This window comes from Rousettus aegyptiacus, unplaced genomic scaffold (genome assembly GCF_014176215.1).
Source record: "Rousettus aegyptiacus isolate mRouAeg1 unplaced genomic scaffold, mRouAeg1.p scaffold_m13_p_15, whole genome shotgun sequence".
Taxonomy (NCBI): Eukaryota; Metazoa; Chordata; class Mammalia; order Chiroptera; family Pteropodidae; genus Rousettus; species Rousettus aegyptiacus.
Genome location: NW_023416290.1, coordinates 28,852,949 through 28,873,830, shown reverse-complemented (window position 1 = coordinate 28,873,830; position 20,882 = coordinate 28,852,949). Strand labels below are relative to the sequence as shown.

The following is a 20,882-nucleotide window of genomic DNA, read 5'->3' as shown; positions in this document are numbered from 1 at the left end:
AGCTGGAGAAGCAGTGGTTGAAGTCAGCCTACACTATAGTGCACAGTTGAGGAGCCAGAGACTACTTAAATCATCCTTAGAACTATCACCATAGCAATATATTGTTTCCTCTTAGAACAACAATGACAACAAAAATTTGCTATATTTTTTACTATATAAAGTACTTAAAAAAACAAAAACAGAGAAAAAGTATTACAAATAGGAACTTGAACAGATACTTATACACCCATGTTCACAGCAACATTATGCACAATGGCCAACAGATGGAAACAACCCAAATGTCTATCAACTCATGAAAGGATAGACAATGAAATATTATTCAGCCATGAAAAGGAATGTCATTCCACAGCATGGATAAATCTTGAAAACATTATGCTAGACATAAAAGGACAAATATTATGTAGTTTCACTTATATGAGATACCTGGAGTAGTTAAATTCATGGAGACAAAGTAGAAAAGTGGTTTTGTGTGTGGGTAGGGGATCTAAAGAGTTAGTGTTTAATGGGAACAGAGTTTCTGTTTAAGATGATGATGAGTGGTGGTGACAGTTCCACCACATTGCTAATACACTTATGCCACTGAATTGTATACTCGAAAATGGTTACAATAGTAATTTTATGTTATGTTATGTATGTTTCACCACATGCAAAATGAAGTGTAGGTGGTTTGTAGTCACTCAAAGCAAATTTATCTAATTGAGAGCATCTTTAGGCTTTTATGAACCAGTTCTGTTTTTGCCCCAACATCAGGACCTAGGGGAGATTGAATCCATCTTTCCTAACCACTGCATGGAGTGGAAATTACTGTCATTAAGTGGAGCAGTTTCTAGAAAGTGCTATTTAATATGAATCAGAACTTGGGAAAAGCCCAGAGCTGTACATCATAAATGGTTATAATATGAGACTTCTCTAGAGTTAATACATTTGAGAGCATTAAATTAAAAAAAAATCTTACTTTATTACCAAAATAACATTTATTATAGGAAATTTGAAAAATTAAGTGCAACTGGGGGGAAAAACACCCATAATCCTACCATTCAAAGAGAAATACCTAACTTTTTGGTGTATATTCTTTTCATTGTATTTCATCTATATCATATATATAAATATATAATTTTTATAATGTAACAATTCCAAGGTAACAATTTTTTTTGTAAATATCTTTTGATGGGAAACATTTAGATAAAATGTTTAATGGTTATTTAATTAAATTTGTTCTATCAAGGTTTTCTGGTTTTAAAATAAGCTTTTATTTTGGAATGATTAATTTTAGATATATAGAAAAGTTGCAAAGTTAGTACAGAGTTCCTGTATATTCTTTGCTTAGCTTCCCCTAATATTGGCATCTTATGTAATCTTTACACATTTATTTGACAGCAATAACATTCACCTTGGTACATTTCTAAACTTGCAGACTTAATTTGAATTTCACTCGTTTTTCAATTAATCTTTTTCTGTTCCAGGATCTGATCTGGGGTACCACATTAGATTTAGAACAAGTATTTTTTTGCCATTTATCTGCAAAATATTGTAGAGGATGTAAAAATAAATAAGTTGCCGGCTTGTCCCCAAAGAGTGTTCTCTGTCAGATAAGGAGGTAATACAGGTGCATGAACCCCAGTAGTTCAGGGAAGATTACAATAATAACATAATAGAAGAACAAAGTGCTATGGTGAGTCTATTTGGGAGGTCAGAAATGTTTAAGGAAAGAAGTGGGCTAGGCTTGGACAAAGTCATGGGCATGGGAGGTCGAGGATTTTTCAGAGGTTGTAAGTAGTAGTTCAGTGTGTCAATAACACAGGCCAAGTCACTTTTTCTCGGATTTCACTATGAATCAGACTCCTCTCTACAGCTTTTTAAACATTAGATGTCTGAAGAAACTGGACTACCTTCTTACACTATATGCAGGAATAGACTCAAAACAGATTAGAGACTTAAATTTAAGACCCGAAATCATAAAACTTCTAGAAAAAAATGTAGGCAGTAAACTCTTTGATATTTCTTTTCAGACATCTTCTAGGACAAGGGAAACGAAAGAAAAAATAAACAAATGGGACTATAGCAAACTAAAAATTTTTGCATAGCAAAAGAAACCATCAACAAAATGAAAAGACAACCAACTGAATAGGAGAAGATATTTGCTTATCAGATTATAAGAGGTTAATATCCAAAAAATATATAAAGAACTCATAGAACTCAACAACAAAAAAACAAACAATTTGATTAAAAAATGGACAGAAAACCTCAATAGATATTTCTCCAAAGAGGAAATACAGATGGCCAACAGACACATGAAAAGATGCTCAAGGTCACTAATCATAAGAGAAATGCAAATTAAAACCACAATGAGCTATCACCTCACATAATCAGAATGGCTATCATCAATAAATCGAAGAAGAACAAGTGTTGGCGAGGATGTGGAGAAAAGGGAACCCTCAAACACTATTGGTGGGATTGCAAATTGATACAGCCACTATGGAAAACAGTCTAAAACTTTAAAAGTGGATATACTTTTTGACCCAGTAATTGCACTTCTGGGTATTTATCCAAACAAAACTGAAACAATAATTTGTAAAGATCTATGCACTCCTATGTTCATGGCAGCACAATTTGCAACAGTCAAGATATGGAAGCAAACTAAATGCCCATCACCAGATGATTGGATAAAGAAATTATGGTTCATACGTACAATGGAATATTACTCAGCCATTAAAAAATTAAAGCCCTATCATTCGCAATGACATGGAAGGACCTAGAGGTTATTATGCTGAGTGAAATAAGAGAAAAATAAATACCATATGATTTCATTTATTTGCATAATCTAAGGAACAAAAAGAACAAACTAATCAAAAACAGAGTCACAAATATAGAGGATGATCTGGTGATGAATAGAGGGGAGGGGAGGGGAGTTGGACTGGAAGAAAGGTGTGCAGGTTAAAGAAGTACAATTTAGTAGTTGATAGATCATGGGGATGGAGAGTACGGCATAGGGAACACAGCATTAATGTAATGGTTAGGTACAGAGCCAGAGAAGAGAAAGAACAATTAGGGGAATTGTTTCATAAACTATATAAATGTCTAATATACTATATACTTGAAACAAATAATAAAATTTAAAAAAAGAGAAAGAAACCAAAAAAAAAAAAATTCAGATGGCTGAGTCTAATTCCCCTTTCTATTGTTTCAGAATTTAAGAAGGCAGGGCCAAACAGCTTTTTTGTTTAAGAGTTGTGGCTAATTAGGAGAGAATCCAGAAGATAAGATTAAAATAAAAGCAGAAAACCACTAAATTGAATTGACTCTATTAATGTTTTGATAAATTTGAGCATTTTTCTTTTAGTAGGTTTATCAATAGAGATATGAAATACAGGCATTTTTTATTGAAATTGGTTAGACAGTCATTATAAAATGACCTGCCTTTCCTGCGTGTCTTCTTATGCATGCTGGAATAATTCCTGCAGCCTATCGGTGATCAAGTCACTGCAATATTGGCTGGAACTTCTGTACATATTTTCCTCTCGATTCCTCATCTATGAAGTAGTGGGTACCACTCAGAATAGTTGGATTTGTTATTTTGTGGGTTAGTGTTGCTTTTAGCGTGGCTAAGGCATTGTTACCTTTTAGTTTCTAGGGCTCCTAAACTTTTTTTCAGCCACTTTTGAGAATGGTCTATTTGAAGTATAAAAGAAGCACATATCTGTGTGAAAAATGAGTTCACACTGCTTCTTTGCTACTCGATCTACTTGGGCATGTCTGCACACACATAGTAAGTAGCTAGAATTTGGATCTTTAGGACCTTATTTTTGCTTAGAATATTCACTTTGTCACAGTCGCCCCTCACCATTTTAGTGGAACAGCAAATAAACAGAAAAGGCTCCCAAATCTTAGATACTATGAGGAAAATAGGACTGGGCTGCCTTATGCAATTACCCCAATTTAGATACATGTTTGGGTTGGAGGAAGTCAAAGGACACGTGAAGAACAAAACACCAGGAGTTCCACTGATAAAATAGAGCCTCAACAGTGTGGACTCCCTCTGGCGGCCATAAGAGTCAGTATAGTAATTTTCAGAACAACTCTGCCCCTCCTCCTCTTGTTAAAGTCCCTTTAATAGACATCCCTACTGAGGAGTTCTTTATACTAAGGGAGAATAGAGCTTCTCCAAGGCTTTTGTTTTTGAGTTCAAGAATTCTGTCCTAAAAGTGAGAATAATGTCAACATCTTAATGTGAAAGCAGAAAGAACAATAATAAAAGAAATGATAGGTTTCAGTGAATAAGATGTAGTTAACATTTGGGGCATCTAGGAACAATGCTGATATTAACTAGTAAATAGAGATGAACCAAAACAAAAACAGCAGTTCTCTAGAAGAAAACAAATGCTACTACTACAATGTTTTCAAACACTCAACAGACAGGTAAAACTACTTTTTTATTCCATTAAAGTGTATCTGTGTTTAAGTTTGTGTTTATAAGTCGTGTTGTAGCTGCCAGCCCCCGAAAGACAAACGGACCACCAGAACTCAGTCAGTTATAGGAAACACATTCTTTATTCAGCCAGCTGGGTCTGCCAGGGGTATACCGACCCCAAATTAAGCAGCCCCAAAATGTAGAGGTACAGGGTTTTTAAGCCCAAAATCCCATTCTTCATTCTGTCTAAACACGAAGGTCTATTTTTCTTCTATTCACTACCTGTCAACTCACAGGTCAGGTGTGTAAGCGGGGTTACAGAAGCAGAAAGCTTATTTAGAATGTTATCTTTCTATAATCAAAGGCCTATGTTCCCATAGTGATAGTCAAACAGTAATTTCCATTAAGAGTCATTTTTTCAGCCGCTGCAGTCGTAAGCTCCATGAGTCCAAGAATGGCATCAGTGTGTGTAACCAGTTCTTAGGCAGAGTAGATACCAGTTCCTTTTTTAAAATAAAAGAAATACATAGTTGTCTAAAATGTTAGACCCCTCTGAACTAATACTCAAGTCAAACTTTTCCCTCCTAAAAAACAGACCATTGGGATGCCCTAACCAAATTCAAGTGCTAAAGTATAGACCCTGGGCAGGTAAAAAATCAGTTACATTCTTAATAGCTTTCTTTGCTATATAGAGCTAATCAAAGGGTGTGGCTTGAGCTGTGACCATGCTGGGACAGGGCTGGTCATAGGTGAATACAGTCTCACCATAGTGAGTCCTCTGTGGGGAAGTGAGTTGGCTTTTTTCAGAGGGTCTCTACCTCGAGGAAGCCATCTATAGCATTCCTTCTCTGATCCAACGCTGAGGCATTTAGTCTCGCCTTAGAGATTTCTCACACATGGTTGCCCCTCCGATAACATCTTTCCTCACTCTTCACAGCGCTGGTTTCCTGTCCTTTAATTGTCAGTTGAAGTGTTACCTTCTTGCACAGTCATTCCCTGACTATCATATCTGTTTTTATCCATCAGAACTGTTTGTTTCTTTCCTAGCATTCCTCTTACTTTTTAATTGTATGTATTGGTTTGTCTGGTTAGTGTCTCTCTTCCTCCATAGACTGAACTCTATCTATTAGGGTAGAGTCTGTGTCCATTTCTGTCAACATTTATCCAGCACAATACATGGCTCGCAGTAAAAACTTTATTTGTAAATAAATAAATATGTGTTGAATGATTGGGTAAATTTAGTTTTGGCTAAAGATAAGAATATAGGTTTTATCTCCTGTGCCAGCTCAGACCTACTGCTATGGAGTGCTTATGTGGGGAATGATTCTGAGACTAAGTCTATAATGAGTAAGAACTGAAAGATTGATCATATGGTAGGCTGAATAATGGCTTCTCAAAAATGTTCACACTTTGGGACCTGCGAATATGTTACATCAAATGGCGAAATGTACTTTGCAGATGTGATTAAATTAAGGATTTAAAGATGGAAAGATTATTCTGGATCATCTAGTTGGGCCCAATGTAATCAAATGCTCCTTATAAGGGTCAAGGAGGTGTGATAAAGCACAGGTCAGAGAGAGAGTAGAAGATGATTTGATGCTATGCTGCTGGCTTTGAAGATAGATAAAAGTAATTACTACAGCCAAGGGATGGAAAAGACAATGAAATAAATTTTCCCTTAGACTCTCCAGGAGGAATGCAGCCCTGATGACCAATTTTGGAGTTGTTACCTCTAGAGCTATAAGGTAAAAATATGTGATGTTTTTTATTTTATTTATTTATTTTTTTACACCTACAGCACCCAGTCTTCCTAGGTGGTCTCCCATCCGAGTACTAACCAGGCCTGACCCTACTTAGCTTCCGAGATCAGACAGGATCGGGTGTGTTCAGGGTGGCATGGTTGTAGACCATGTGATGTTTTAAAGCACTGAGTTTGTGGCAATTTGTTATAGCAGACAGGAAATTGATATACCCAGCATTGTAACAATGTTCTTATAATATTCCTGAATAATTAGCAAGAAGCTTTCATGAGCTGATATAAGCTGACACCAACATACCATTGCAACTAGACGAAGAATGGCTGATGACTGAGGGGACAGTGCCCTGTTTTCATAATATTTATTTCCTACCCACTAGCATTCAAGTGTCTTATAAATAGAATATTTATTACTTCCTGACCACCAAGATCTGTTAACATGAAGTTAGTAATGTCATGAACCAGTGAGAGATTTTGTAGAATTATGAAATTGTCAAGGTTCCTAATTATTGCCAAAAATGGAGAGGTAATTTAGCCCCAAGTCAAAGGCATAAAGTTATATTGCCATCCCCAATAGGTCAAAGCAAATTGTTTCTGGTATTTTTAAAATATCTGGATAGAGGAAAACAGCATATTCCAGATTAGCAGATGTATACCAGGTGCTGGTAACTGCATTAATTTGTTCCAGTTCCCAGTTACAAGTGGAGTCCAACCTGACGGACCTTATGACTAACTCTTATTAGTCTCATGTGTCCTCTTCTCCTGGAGTCCATCTCGCCAAGTCCATAGCCATCTTCAATTCTTGTGTTGCTTGCCATGGACTGAATAGCCCACTTGATTAGAGTTATCTCTTCTGTTAACTTTCAGTAGGGACAATGGTAGAGCTCACTACAAGAGGCACTGTGTTAGTCTGCTCAGGCTGCCATTACAAAATATCATATAGTGAGTGGCTTAAACAGAAATTTATTTCTCATAGTTCTGGAGGCTGGGAAGTACAAGATGCCTGCTAATTCAGTACTGGTGAGAGATTTCTTCCTGGCTTGTATATTCACTATATCCTCATATGGTCCTTCCTTGGTTTGTGCATGGGGAGAGAGATATCTCTCTCTCTCTTTTTTATAAGGCTGCTAATTCTATCAATTTGGACACTATCCTATGACCTCATCTAACCTTAATTACATCTTAAAAGCCCTATCTCCAATTACAATTGCATTGGTGGTTAGAGCTTCGACATATGAATATGAAGGGGGGCAGATACAATTCAGCCACTGGCAGGCAGAGCATGAGCTGGATAGGTGTGTGCAGAGATTTTGTAGATCACATTCTCTAACTGTGTGTACTCTCTACTTTATTTCCCAAATTGTTGCTCTTAGATCTTTGGTAAAGAGTTTGTAGTGAATAGCAAACAACTGTACAACAGAGCAAACAAGTTGAAATTTTATTACTAATATTTCTGTTTGCAAGAAGGGAATGTGTAGTTTGCATTTTTAAAACCAAAACTAAAATTGATAAAATTTGATTCTATTTTTATTATCATTATGTGCCTGTAATTCTAAACAATGTAAGAATCTGCTCCTCTATAAAATCTTTTGTTATTCTAGATTCAAAAGACTTGCTGCAATTACTGGTGAGAGATTTAATAGTTTCAAATTGACACATTTTTTCTTAGTTATCCTTTAATAAATCTGGCATTTCACATGGGCATGAATTGGAATAACTCCCAGTTATACAGTTTTCTCCTAGTGCACATGGACTTAGGTATACGCATTCAAGAATAAGTTCATAAAAGTTCAAAATGATCTAAGCTCAGTTTGGGCTCAGTTCATATCTCCAACCCTTATGTATAAATAGTATATTCGAAATAAATTAAACTTGAAAATTATATAGACATAGAAACAAAATTTGAATTACTTCATTTCTGCCATTCTGTGTAACCACTTGAACTTTTCATTTATGTTTAAAATAGAGTATAAACTGCAAGTTGTGTATTTTGGTTTGGTTAGTGCAAATTTTAGTTCATAGATGAAATATTTTACTAAATTTGAATATATCATTGAAATGTAGTATTCTTGTAAAATTGTTCTGTTTTAAACCTAGAAAAATAATCAAGAAAATACAAAGTTACATCAGTTTTGCAATTTAGTAGTTGCCTTAATTGTACCTTTTGCAGGTGGTTTGATTTTATTAAAATTTATTTATTAGTTATTGAACAATTATTTATACAAACTATTATTAGGTTAAGGTATAACCAGGGAATCAAAATTCAAAGTGGTAGGTATATATAAAATCTTTTGAATAAACAGTTTTGCTTTTTCCTTTTTGTACTGTAATATATATTTTATTATTTAATTTTTTAAAGTCAGTAGAGAAAAATTTTCATTGTTTCTACTTTCTGCCAATTATTGTCATTCATTTAATTTCTAGATATTAAAAATGATCCACTCATGGCATCAGAAATGCTAGGTACATCTGAGCCTAGCCCAATCCCTCTCTCCTGATCTCCCCATTTCTCCCTGGGTAATTTGCTCCCAATTCACTATTTCCTGCCATTTCTTAAGCACAGCAGTTTAGCTACTTCTATGAATAAAAGAAAGACACCTGTAAGTGTTACAGGGAATTAAGAGGAAGTGAGTGTGCCCATGTAGGGGTCAGAATTTTCAAAGAGTACACCCAAAGGCCAGCACTTGAGATATCCAAGGGGAAGACGGCTTGGAGTGAACAAGATGGGAATCTATGTGATCCACTTGTTCTCTTCCTATTGGGAGTCCCCATCCTTTTTCAAACCAAGGCTAGATTCTGTCAAGGGAGATAGAAACTTCCTTATGATCTGTTTACCCAACTGCCCCTGGAAAGCTATAGGTGTGCCTTACACTTTCTTGTGTCCTCAACAACTCAGCTCTTAGGGCATAGTATTAGGCTGAAACTGTAGATTTTTTAGGTCAAAAAAAGTCAAACAGCTGCAATTTCATGTGGTTCAGTTATTTCCTGGTGTTGATCAGGATGGTTACAATGAAGACTTTCTCTCAATTCTCTAGTATCAGGCATTCTTTCACAGGTAGGTCCAGGGGGACTACTGGCCTGGGCGGCAGATTCACAATGGGCCTCACCCTTAGGAGATGGGAGTGATCTCTACAGAGATACACTGTTACAATGGAAAGAGGAATTTCGTTATATAACTTTAAATTCCTGACCCACTACCAGACCACATACCCTACAGAATACTATCTAAATAAATTCTCTAATTATTTTGTGGTTTATAGAATTAATTACATTATATTCTATGACATATTAAAAAACATTGATGTTGTTAAATATAAGCATTTAAAAATATTCCACCATTCTTATAACTCTGTTTTGACATTTCTTCAATTTTTAATATATCATTAGCCTCCCCAAATCTGAGTGACCTAGTGTTACCTTTGAGAGGCTCTGGTCGGTGTTCGTATTTGTGTATGTGTGTGTGTATGTACACCTTTAAAGCTCATTGTTCATGTAACAAATATTAAATACTACTGACTACCTAACTGTATTAACTCTAGAAAAGGAATACAAAAAGTTCTTCTTTTAACAAGACCGTAGTCTAGTGAAATATAAAGTCAAACCTGTAAAGTGGCACTCAGTACTTCAGAGACAAATTTATCATTTGTAGTTTTTATACACTGGTAAAATAAAAATTTCAGTCTTAATGTCCTTCTCAATGTTCAGACCATTTCTATAGAGACTCAATAGTCTATGAACTTTTCTGGCCAAAATAGGTTATTTAGCCTTATGAAGCCACAACCATATCAAAAAAATAAAAAAATAAAAAATTTAACTAAAAGGAAGTCATGGTCTGATTTTGATAGTGATTAAAGGAAAATAGGTCATATCATGCTTAATATATATTTTGAAAGATACATTTTATATATATTTTATCCAGTTTGATAATTTGATCAGCCACTTAAATTCTTTACAATTTGTAGTTTTATACTTTCTTTGGATTTTCTGGGGTTATAAAATATTGTAAAAGTTCTGCTTACATTTATCAAATATTGCAGAAGGTTGTTTACAGTTATAAAGTATAGAAGATTGTTGTGTTTATAGTTATAAATTATAGAAAGTTGTTTCGTTTACAGTTCTAAAACGTAGAGTGTTGTTACAGTTATAAAATAGAAGGTTGGTTGTGCTTACAGTTATAAAAGTTTGTTGAAGGTTGTTTTACTCACTATATCATTACTGGAAATATTGTACTTTAAATAATACTTTATTCATTATATTAGATAAAACTCTTATGGTTGCAAGTGATAGTAGCTCAATAGCCATTGACCACTTTAGTTTCAGGTGCTCCCAGCTTCTCTGCCTCATAGGAAAAATGCAGCACTCATAGAAAGGGCTCTCATTCTTCCAATTTGAGTTATGAACTTGCTTCTGAAACAATCACTGTTGCCATGCAGTTAGACATTAGAGCATGGCTCAATAATTGCATTCCCACCTAGACCACATGGAGTGTGGAATGAGTGGTTTCCAAGGGAAGCAAATGGAGCATATAAATTACATTTGTCCACTGAAGTTTTCTTTCAAAATGATTGTCATCTGTGAACAGCCTATGGGGGCTAAGTCTGGATTGTCCTCATTTGGAAATGAGGAAAATGACAATACTGCTAGATTAGTTGTTATTTCATAAAAAGAATGAAACTGTAATTTGCACCATTATGGACCTCAGGGTTTGCACTGAAAATACAAAGACTTTCTTACAGGATTACATTTATGTTTGGTAGGAAAACTATCTCCAATCTTTATTAATTTTGTTGAAAATAGGATATCTGACTTACTTTTTAACAGAAGAAAGCCACATTAAGAGGTATGTAAGTCTCCATTATTTAAAATTTCTAGGGCAGATGGCATGATACCATATATAGAGATCCCTAAAGAATCCTCCAAAAAAACTGCTAGAACTGATAAATTAATTCTGTAAAGTACAACATTAACATGCAGAAATAGGTTGCATTTTTATATACCGATAATGAACTATCAGAGAGATTAAGAAAATAATCCCATTTACAATTGCATCAGAGAAAAAAACCCTAAGAATAAATTTAACCAAGGAAGTAAAAGACCTGGACTTTCAAAACTATAAGACATTGAACAAAGTAATTGAACAAGATACAAATAAATGGAAGGATAAACCATGCTCATAGAGGAAGAATTAACATTGTTAAAATGTCCATACTACCTAAAGCAACACTTCTTACCAACCTTTCTATCTTTCCTTTTTTTTCTTTTTTTTTTAACACTTGCCACCCTAATGGGTGTGTTGTTATGTATCTCATTTTGGTTTTAATTTGCATTTCCCTAATGTTAGTGATGTTGAACATATTTTCATATGCTTACTGGCCATATCTTTTTTGGAGAAATGTCTATTCAAGTCCTTTGCCCATTTTTTAATTGTTTTGTTGTTGTCATTGTTTCTGTTGAATTGTAGCAGTTCTTCATATATTCTGGGTATTAATCAGGTATATTGATGCACAGAGGTTTTACATTTTGATGTAGTCCAATTTATCTATTCTTTCTTTTGTTGCCTGCGCTTTGGTGTCATACCCAGGAAATCATTGTGAAATCCAAAATCATAAGGCTTTCCCCCTATATTTTCTTCTAAAAGTTTTATAGTTTTAGCTTGAAAAGCTAAGAAATTTTTTCTAGAAGTTTGCTCAGCCAACTTGCCCACATGCATCATTGACCTAAGTAGAATCACATGCTTCTCCCTTAACTTATCACTGGCAAGGAGAATGTAATAGTCATAAAAAGAAATTAAACCAAACAAGACACACTCCCTCCAGCTAGGGCTGAGGCCAGCTTTCCCGAAATGTATGGTTTCAGGGAGGAAATTGAGGAGTGTGTATCCTAAACAAATCAGTGTTCTCAGCGTTGAAGAAGATGCATCCATTTGTTTCTTCTACAGTTATTATTCTCCTTTTTAGATATAACCCCAGAGAGGAAAAGGGCATTCAGAGCTTGATTATACAGACTGGGCTTTGGCGTTTCCTAAGTCCATTCAGGACTCTGATTCCATAAGATCTACAATGGTGGGTTAACACAGGTTCTGTTTTTTTAATGAAAATTAAAACATCAAAATCTAGTTTATACTTAGTCATTTGTAAGGGTGATAAAACAACTCTTTTCTGATTATTTCTGAGGAAACGAGTTAACCAGAGTTTCTAATTCTATTAGTTTGAAGCCCATCTCCTAATTCTAGGTCTAGAACCTAGCCCATGATCATGCTAAGATGCTGTAACCTCACCATAAGTCTTGCCTGAAGCAGCCGGCCAATCACACCTATTTATTTCTCCATGTAATTACAGCTAATACTCTGACACAGATTCAAAGCACATAGTCTCATTCGGGAATATCAAGTATGGAAAAGATAAAAATATTTCATAAATTAGTAAGAATAAACATATGAAGCAATATGCATACTCTCTCTCCACCCCAAGGATGAATAGGTAGAAGAAAGAAAAGAATACTTACCGAATACATAATATTTGTTAGGCACCATAGGGGATTTTAGTGATTTACCATAGAGAAGGGTGGATTGGAATCTTAAAAAGAAAAAGAAAAACATATCCCTAGCCAAACAATCCTGACCCTTGGTATATTTCTTTTTAGGCTTTTTGACATGCATGGAATATTAAAATTTTATTTAGCTTTATATAGTTGTAATCATACCGTAAATGCATTTTTCCAAACAAATAAAATATACTTTCTCATGTAATTCTGTTATTCATGAATATCATTTTTATGGCTGTAAAATATTTCATTTTATGGTTATAGCATTGTTTACAATTACTATTTTATTAAACATTAACATTATTTTCAATGTCTTGTTATTATAAATGATGTGATACATGTTTGTAAGTACTTCCTTAGGATAAATTTCCAAAATAAAAAGTGTTGGGTTAAAGGATATGAATAAAAGGATATGTATATCAATTCAGTATTACCAATATTAACATACCAATATTAATTTAATTATTGGATCACTCTACTAGATTTTAAAATATATTAGTACATTATGGCAAAAATAAAATTCAAAAAAAATTTTTAAAGTCAACTTATAGAACAAACTAGATGCCTGGTACAAGCAAAACTATTCTTACTTTTTAACATGTTTTTTTTCTCCATTTTTTTTTACAATATCCTTGTCAAAGCAACTAAGAAAATTTTGATGTTTTAATATTAGAAATGAGGAAGCTGTTAACCTAAGGAAATGCTAAAAACATTCAATAACTGTAGAATTAAAATGGGATTATGTATCAAGCTTAATCAGACAGTAGCAAGTCCACAGGGCCTGTTGATCTGATAATTATACAGCAATTAGATTATATAATAAAGAATAGAAATCCCTATTACAATCCAGATGCTTGACATTTAGATGATAATAACGATAACAAGTTCGTAAGTTTTGCAATTAAGACTGTAGTAAAAAATATATATATGGCCCAGATGATAGAGGCTTTGTTCTCCCTCTTGTGATGAAATCAAAGTTATGACAGAAACATGGAAAAAACAGCAAGTAAAGTCACCTGCGACCTAGATGAACAGAAGCACTACAACTAGGGAGACAAATAATCGACCTGCAGTGGTAGAATGTAGAAGGCAGCAAAGACAGAGGCTGCCAAGTCCCCAGTAGCTGAGTGGGACAGAGGCTGCAGCAGCAGCAGCCCGCTGCCGCACACACCTCTTAAAGGGGCCTGTCCCCAGTGAACTTTTGTGGTGATGAGCCTGCTGGCTATGAGCATCAGTGCCAGGTAGGCTGCACAGGGGCACCAGGGATTTACAGGGGAGACACTGAGTTGTTGGAGTGAGGGCCAGAGATGAGGCTTTCTCCCCAGCAGAAGTGCTGGCAGTATCCATTGTTCCTCTGTTGAGCCCTCCCCCATTCCAGTGTGCAGATGCAGCGCTGCCATAGTTTTGATATCATCGAATTGGGTAACAGAGGTTGCTCCACTCAGAAGATTCCCTGAAACTTCACATCCCCAACTGTGGCCCCAACCAAGCCACATCCAGGTGTGTCCTTGCTTATTCAGGTACTCCTTGCTGAGCAGTGCCAAGACTCACACTGGTGGCAGCTGGCCTCAGTTTCTGCTGTGGTTTCTTGAGGCAACTATAAGCACAGCTTGCTGAATCTTAACAGGAGACCCCGAAAGGGCACAGGCTTGGGCTAAATTTGGCCTGCAACTAAACCCCTCTCAGGACTATGCGCCTGAACATCTACTACACAAATCCACACTAATAAGACTGGGAGACTTAGGAGCTTTCCTTAGTACATATAAACAGACACAGAAAGGCAGCCAAAATGGAAAGACAAAGAAGCAGAAACCATATGAGAGAACAGAACAGAGATCCAGGAATAATGGAGTCAAGCAATCTAACAGATGCAGAGTTCAAAACGCTGGTTATAAAGATGCTCAATGAAATTAGGGGAAGTGTAGATGAACTCAGTGAGAACTTTAACAAAGAGATAAAAAACAAAAATGGAAATGGAAATTATAAAAAGGAACTAGTCAGAAATGAAGAACACAATATCTAAGATGAAGAGTATATTAGATGGAATAAACTGAGTGGATGAAGAAAAGAATTGAACCACTGATATAGAGAATGGGGAAGCCAAGGACACTCAATCAGAACGGCAAGAAAAAAGAAGCCGAGACTATAAAAATAATTTAAGGAAACTATCGGACACTATTAAATGTAGAAATAGCCATGTCATAGGGTACCTGAAGGAAAACAAGATATTGAAGAGCTTTTGGAAGAAATAATGATGGAAAACTTTTCTAACCTGGTGAAGGAGATAGACATGCAACCCCAGGGAGCTCATAAAGTCCCAAAAGCCAGGAACTCAAAGAGGCCCACACCAAGACACATCATAATTAAAATGCCAAATGTTAAATACAAAGAGAGAATCTTAAAAGCAGCAAGAGAAAAGCACCTAGTTACCTACAAGGGAGCACCCATAAGACTGGCAGCTGATTTCTCAAAAGAAACCATGCAGGACAGAAGGGCTTGGCACAAAGTATTCGACATGATGAAAACCCAGGATCTACAATGAAAGCTATCACTTAGAGTCAAAGGACAGATAAAGAGCTTCCCAGACAAAAATAAGCTAAAGGAATTCATCAACACCAAGCCAGTATCACAGGAAATGTTGGACAGACTTCTTTAAGAAGAAAAAACATGTTTTAAAAACATGAATAAAGAATGGTAAGAACTACGTTCCTATCAACAAGTATCTCAAATGGGAAAGAATTAAGTGCTCCAACCAAAAGATAGAGTAGCTGAATTGATAAGAAAACAAGACCCCTATGTATGCTATCTACAAGAAGCTCACTTCAGATTACAAGACACACACAGACTAAAAGGAAGGGGATGGAAAAAGATATTGCCTCGATGAACCTAGAGGGTATTGCACTGAATGAAATAAGTCGAATAGAGAAAGACAAATATTGCATAATTTCACATACATGTGAAATCTAAAGAACAAAGTAAACAACAACAAAAACAAAAGCAGAAATAAATTCATAGATACAGAGACTATTTTGAGGGCTACTAGATAGGGAGTTTGGGAGGACGGTGAAAAAAAGCAAAGGGAATAAGAGGTACAAATGGATAGTTGCAGAATAGACATGGAGATGTAGGGTGTAGCATGGGGAAGATCATTAATAATGTAATAAATATGTAAGGGGGAAGAAGTGTACTATATTTAGTGGAGTGATCACTCTGTGAGTTATGTGGATCTCTAATCAATATGCTGTACAACTGAAACTAGTATATTATTGTATGCCAATTATAACTGAAAAAAAAACACATCAAATTGTACAATGTAAATACAAGCAACTAATTGTCTATTATATTTCAATAAAGCCAGAAAAACAAACAAGTAACTCATAGTAAGAAATATATTTCACATCCAGACTCAGTAAAGATACACACACATAGTCACACACATATGCTTCCTAAATTTTATAAAATACCTTTATTATGTGCAATAGATTCTGTCACTCTCCATTCTAATATTTAAAAAACAAGTCCCTGCTCTTCATCCACTAAAATGGTTTTTCTACCACTAATAAAAAGCAACCCTCCAATTTTAAGAGTCAAGAGAGAGCTCCGGAGGCACTATTACTGAAGTGCAAGAAAGAAACAACTGTAGATAATGCTCTTCATAGTATTAGAAACACGAGTTAACATTTCAAAGTATGTTCTATGTATGTAAACTAGTGGGAAATGTTGTCCATGCACTTTGTAAAAATACATATTCCATTCATACAAAGGAATATTTCTGGCAATAAAAAGGAAAACACTGATATATGTGGGAACATGAATACATGCTGCAATATTGTAAACATTATGCTAAGAAGCCAGCAAGAAAGACCACATATTGTATGATTCCAATTATATGAAATGTCAAGAATAAGCAAATTTATGTAGAGACATAAGTAGATTAGTGGTTCCCTAGAGATATAGCGGTGAGTGGGTGGGGAATAGAGAGTGAATGCTAATGGGAAAAGAATTTTGGGGGGGGAATGATGAAAATGTTCTAAAATTTATTGTGGTGATGGTTGCACAACTTGTGAACACACTGAAAACCATTTAATTCCAAGTGTTAAATGGATGAATTGTATAGTATGTGAATTAAATCTCAATAAAGTTATTTTTAAACATATATATACACATATATATGTATATGTGTGTGTATATATGCATACATACACACATACATATACATATATACATATATACATATATATATAAAAGAATGACTATAATCATTTCCCCTCTGCCAGCAGGTGGCAGTAGATATTACAACTGTGCCTTGGAGTCCAAAATGTAAAACTTTTGAGATTTTAATTTTCAACCTAGCTCTTTAAATTTAAATAATAATAATAAACTTTATTAAAAACAGATTAGTTTATTACCTTACCATCATGTCCCCTATTTATTTCTGTCATTGGTACCAATTAGAATTTTAGAGTATCATAATTAGTAAATATTAAGTTTTATGCACTTATGCTAGTTATTAGAGACCATTGTTTTAACACATTTTCTTTTTAATGTCTCTTCTCATTCTTTTCCTTCCATATCCATTTCCAACGATCTAAATTTCCTCACATAAATTTTTAAAATAATGTTCTTAATGACCTTTTCGCTTCAATTAATTGATACCACAGGAAGGATAGTTTCCCTAACACATCTTTTCTGTAATTACATAACTTCTTTCAAAAAGGACAATGCTCAATTTCAGTTTCTCAGTTCCCTCTCAGCTTACAAGACCAATTCCAACATGGAATTCAGTACTGGTTTCTCTGTAGGACCTCAATGGACCTCGCTCATCTTATCTTTAGCTCTTACATTCAAATTCATCTACTCACTGATCATATTGGTCAGTCTGCCTTGGCTCAAATTGTTATACCAATAGGGAACTTGCTCCCCTCCTCTCTGGCCATCTAATTCTTATATATACTTTGGAAACAATTTAATTCAAATTTCATTATCATGAAGACTCCATCCCGATTCTCATTTATTCACTCATTCAACAAATTATATGAAGAGTGCACGTATTGTGTCCAGGTACTATTAAGCAAGAAAATACAACCATGCAAGCTTCAAGGGATTAACACTTCCTAAAGGGAAAGCTAATTACAATACGGCAATAAGTGATGTAATAAAATAACGTGGTAAGAGAATAAAGCAACCCCTTGCTTGTATTGAGTTCTGAAAGGTGAATGGAGAGTTAGCTGGCAAAGAAGGAACAAGGGGATTTCAAACAGGAAAAGAGCAGGATTGGAAGCATGAAATATAAGAAAGCATTTATAATTTGAGGACTAAAATCAAAACTAACCAAAACACTCAATGATTCTAAAACCTTAAGTAGTTTCTAAATGCTGTCTCTTAAAATCTTTATTTAAGCTAGGGAATGAGTTGGCAAAATTTGTATTTGTCACTCTGGAGGATAAAGTGGAGCAGAGCAAGACCAGTCAGTTAAAAGGCTGTTGCAGTACAGTGGACAAATGCTGAAGAACTCAGCTAAGGAGGGCAATGGGGATGAAAAGGAGGAGCCACATGTGAATGTCATTATAGAGGTGAGATGGTTAGGTCTGATTGGATGGGATGGGAGTGAAGAGAATAGAAAAATGACTGCCAGGTCCCTGGCTTAAGCAAGTAAATGGGGAGTGATAGAATAAGTGGATGGTGGTCTGAGGTTTCCCGTTTTATGGGGTGAGGGAAACTGAGGATCACTGAGACTAAGTAACTTTCGAGAAACCACAAAGATAATGAATGTCATAGTCCAGAGTACATCTCATTTGGTTGCTCCTCCAGATCCATTTACCACCCATTTCTGCCCTGTTCCCTGCCCTGGTTGGCTGTATACTACGTCACCCGGACTACTCGGTCCTCTAGCTTTTATCCAGTTTGACCCAAGGGAGAGCAGTGTGGGAAGAAAGAGAAACTGAGGTATGCTTTTTCCCAGCTCTCTCCCTGTGGAGCTGAAGTTTTATCAGAGATTGAATTCCTCTATACCAGTGTTTCTCAAACTATCAGTGGTGAATATTCTTTTTTTTTTATTATTACCATCCCACCACTGATCAACATTTTTAAAAAAAATAACAAAAATAGTTACTAGAAAAGTGAAAAAACTCAAAGGCATACAAAATATAATTTTCAGGTTTTATATTGTCAACAAATATAACATCAGTCTGTTAAATTGCTAAATAAGTTTCTAAATACTCACTCTCAATTTCTCTACTTATCTCTAGTAGATGACAACAAATAGTTTGTAAACTGCTGGTCCCACGTTTATGCCCACAGCTCTGATGACTTTCTGTAAAATCTCCTCCCTGTGCTCCTTCAGCTGTAGGGTGGTAATGACTTCTTGGAATTGCTTGCCTATAGATTCTTTACCCTTGACTCTGCTCACACTCTGTAAGTAGTTCTTTCATAAACATTTTTTTTTTTAGCTTTATTGAGGCATAGCTGACATTCAGGAAACTGTATATATTTAATAACTTGTACTATTTGCTGAGTTTTCACAATATACACTATAAAACTACCACCACAATCAATATAATGATCATATTCATTACTTCAAAAGTTTTATTAAACATACTTAAAAAATTTATCACTAAATGTTCTTGAATTAAACCTTTTAGATATGCCATCTCTTTCCTGTCAAAACCCTGAATTCTGGGTCTCAAAAGTTTGTTTTTTCACATGAAGTACAGTGATCTCTTTATACTGTATTCCACAGTTTAGTCTTAAATTATCAATCGTCTTTCTAATGTTTGGACTTTATTTCTACAATCTTATTGTTAATACATTTAAAATCATTACCGTATTTCATTTCGTAGCATATGTCCTGTTGAGCTCTGAAAAACTTTGTAAGCAGTTGTTTTATTTAGAATTGTTTGATTGCAGGAAATAGAGACACACTCAAGCTATTTAATTAAATACAAGGGGATCGCATTAAGAAACCTCAATCTCAAACAAGAGCAGTGACGTGGCCTGCCTAAGTGAATCTCCCTCTGGACTCAAGGCAGCTCTAGGACCTCAGCATAGGCATTCATCAACACTCATTCCAGTCTAGTCCTTTGTCTTTCCAGAATTTGACTTGGCTCTGCACCATGAATCTTCATCCTTCTGTCCTACTTCCAGCTGGTAATTTACATGGGTCTCTCATCTTTCTGAGTCAGGCCATGTAAGTCAGAGGTTGCTGCCTATTGGTGACTCCACACAACCCACTTGTGCCCAGTGACTATCCTTGGTCAAATTAGCTGGAACTGGGAGACCAGGTTACTGCCACCATATACTCTGAGGAAGATTTAGATAGGGATAGAATCTCTGATGCGGGAGTAAAAGTGGATCCAGAGAGATAGAGAGAACCTAATTAATATTTTCTCATCGACCAACATAAAGTTCTTATATAAAACCAAATTTTTAAGCCAACTCAATTCATTCTACAAGGCATCTTTAAATCCACCTAGCTTTTGTACTTAGTCTTTTATTTAAAAGTGCCAAAAGTGCTGTAAGGCTGCTGTCACTAGCCCTTAAGGGTATAGGAATATCTGAAGTTGTTAAGAGCAAATTTAGATTAAGCTGCAACTGCTAGTAGTTAAGTTCAAAAAACATAAGTCTCATATATATATATACACACACACACATATATACACATGTATATGTCTATATATGTATGTACACACATATACATATATGTATACATATATACACGTGTATGCATACATGTATGTATACATACATATATACATGTGTGTAGATACATATATACATGTATATATGTGTGTGTGTACACACACACACACGGTGAAGCTCTAAGAGGGAGACAAGGGTATACAGGATTTCCCAAATTATTTTTGATCACTGAAACCTCCGAGACATGTGGAGTCTACTAAATACAGCAACACAATTACAGAAAAGGAAAAGGGCCACATGTAAGTTTATGGTCTACACCGTGCAGGCTCTGTACCTCAGGGTGGAACTGAACCAGAGAGTTTTGGCCGTTTTCCTGTCTTGAAAATAGAATTTATGAGGCTGGAAAAAAGTTGGAAAATAGCTGGGGTCATTCAATCTTTCAGAACAACTGGCACTAATTGGTGCGCTTATTTTGAGATACTTTGTGTAGATAACAGTTTACACAAATATCTGAAATCTTTAGGTAATCTCCAGGAT

General features: G+C 35.3%; 1 pseudogene; it reads right to left on the bottom strand.

The window, feature by feature from the left end:
* Positions 1–6,197: 6,197 nt before the first annotated feature.
* LOC118612083 lies at positions 6,198–6,316 on the bottom strand (annotated as a pseudogene).
* Between the last annotated feature and the right edge of the window lie 14,566 nt (positions 6,317–20,882).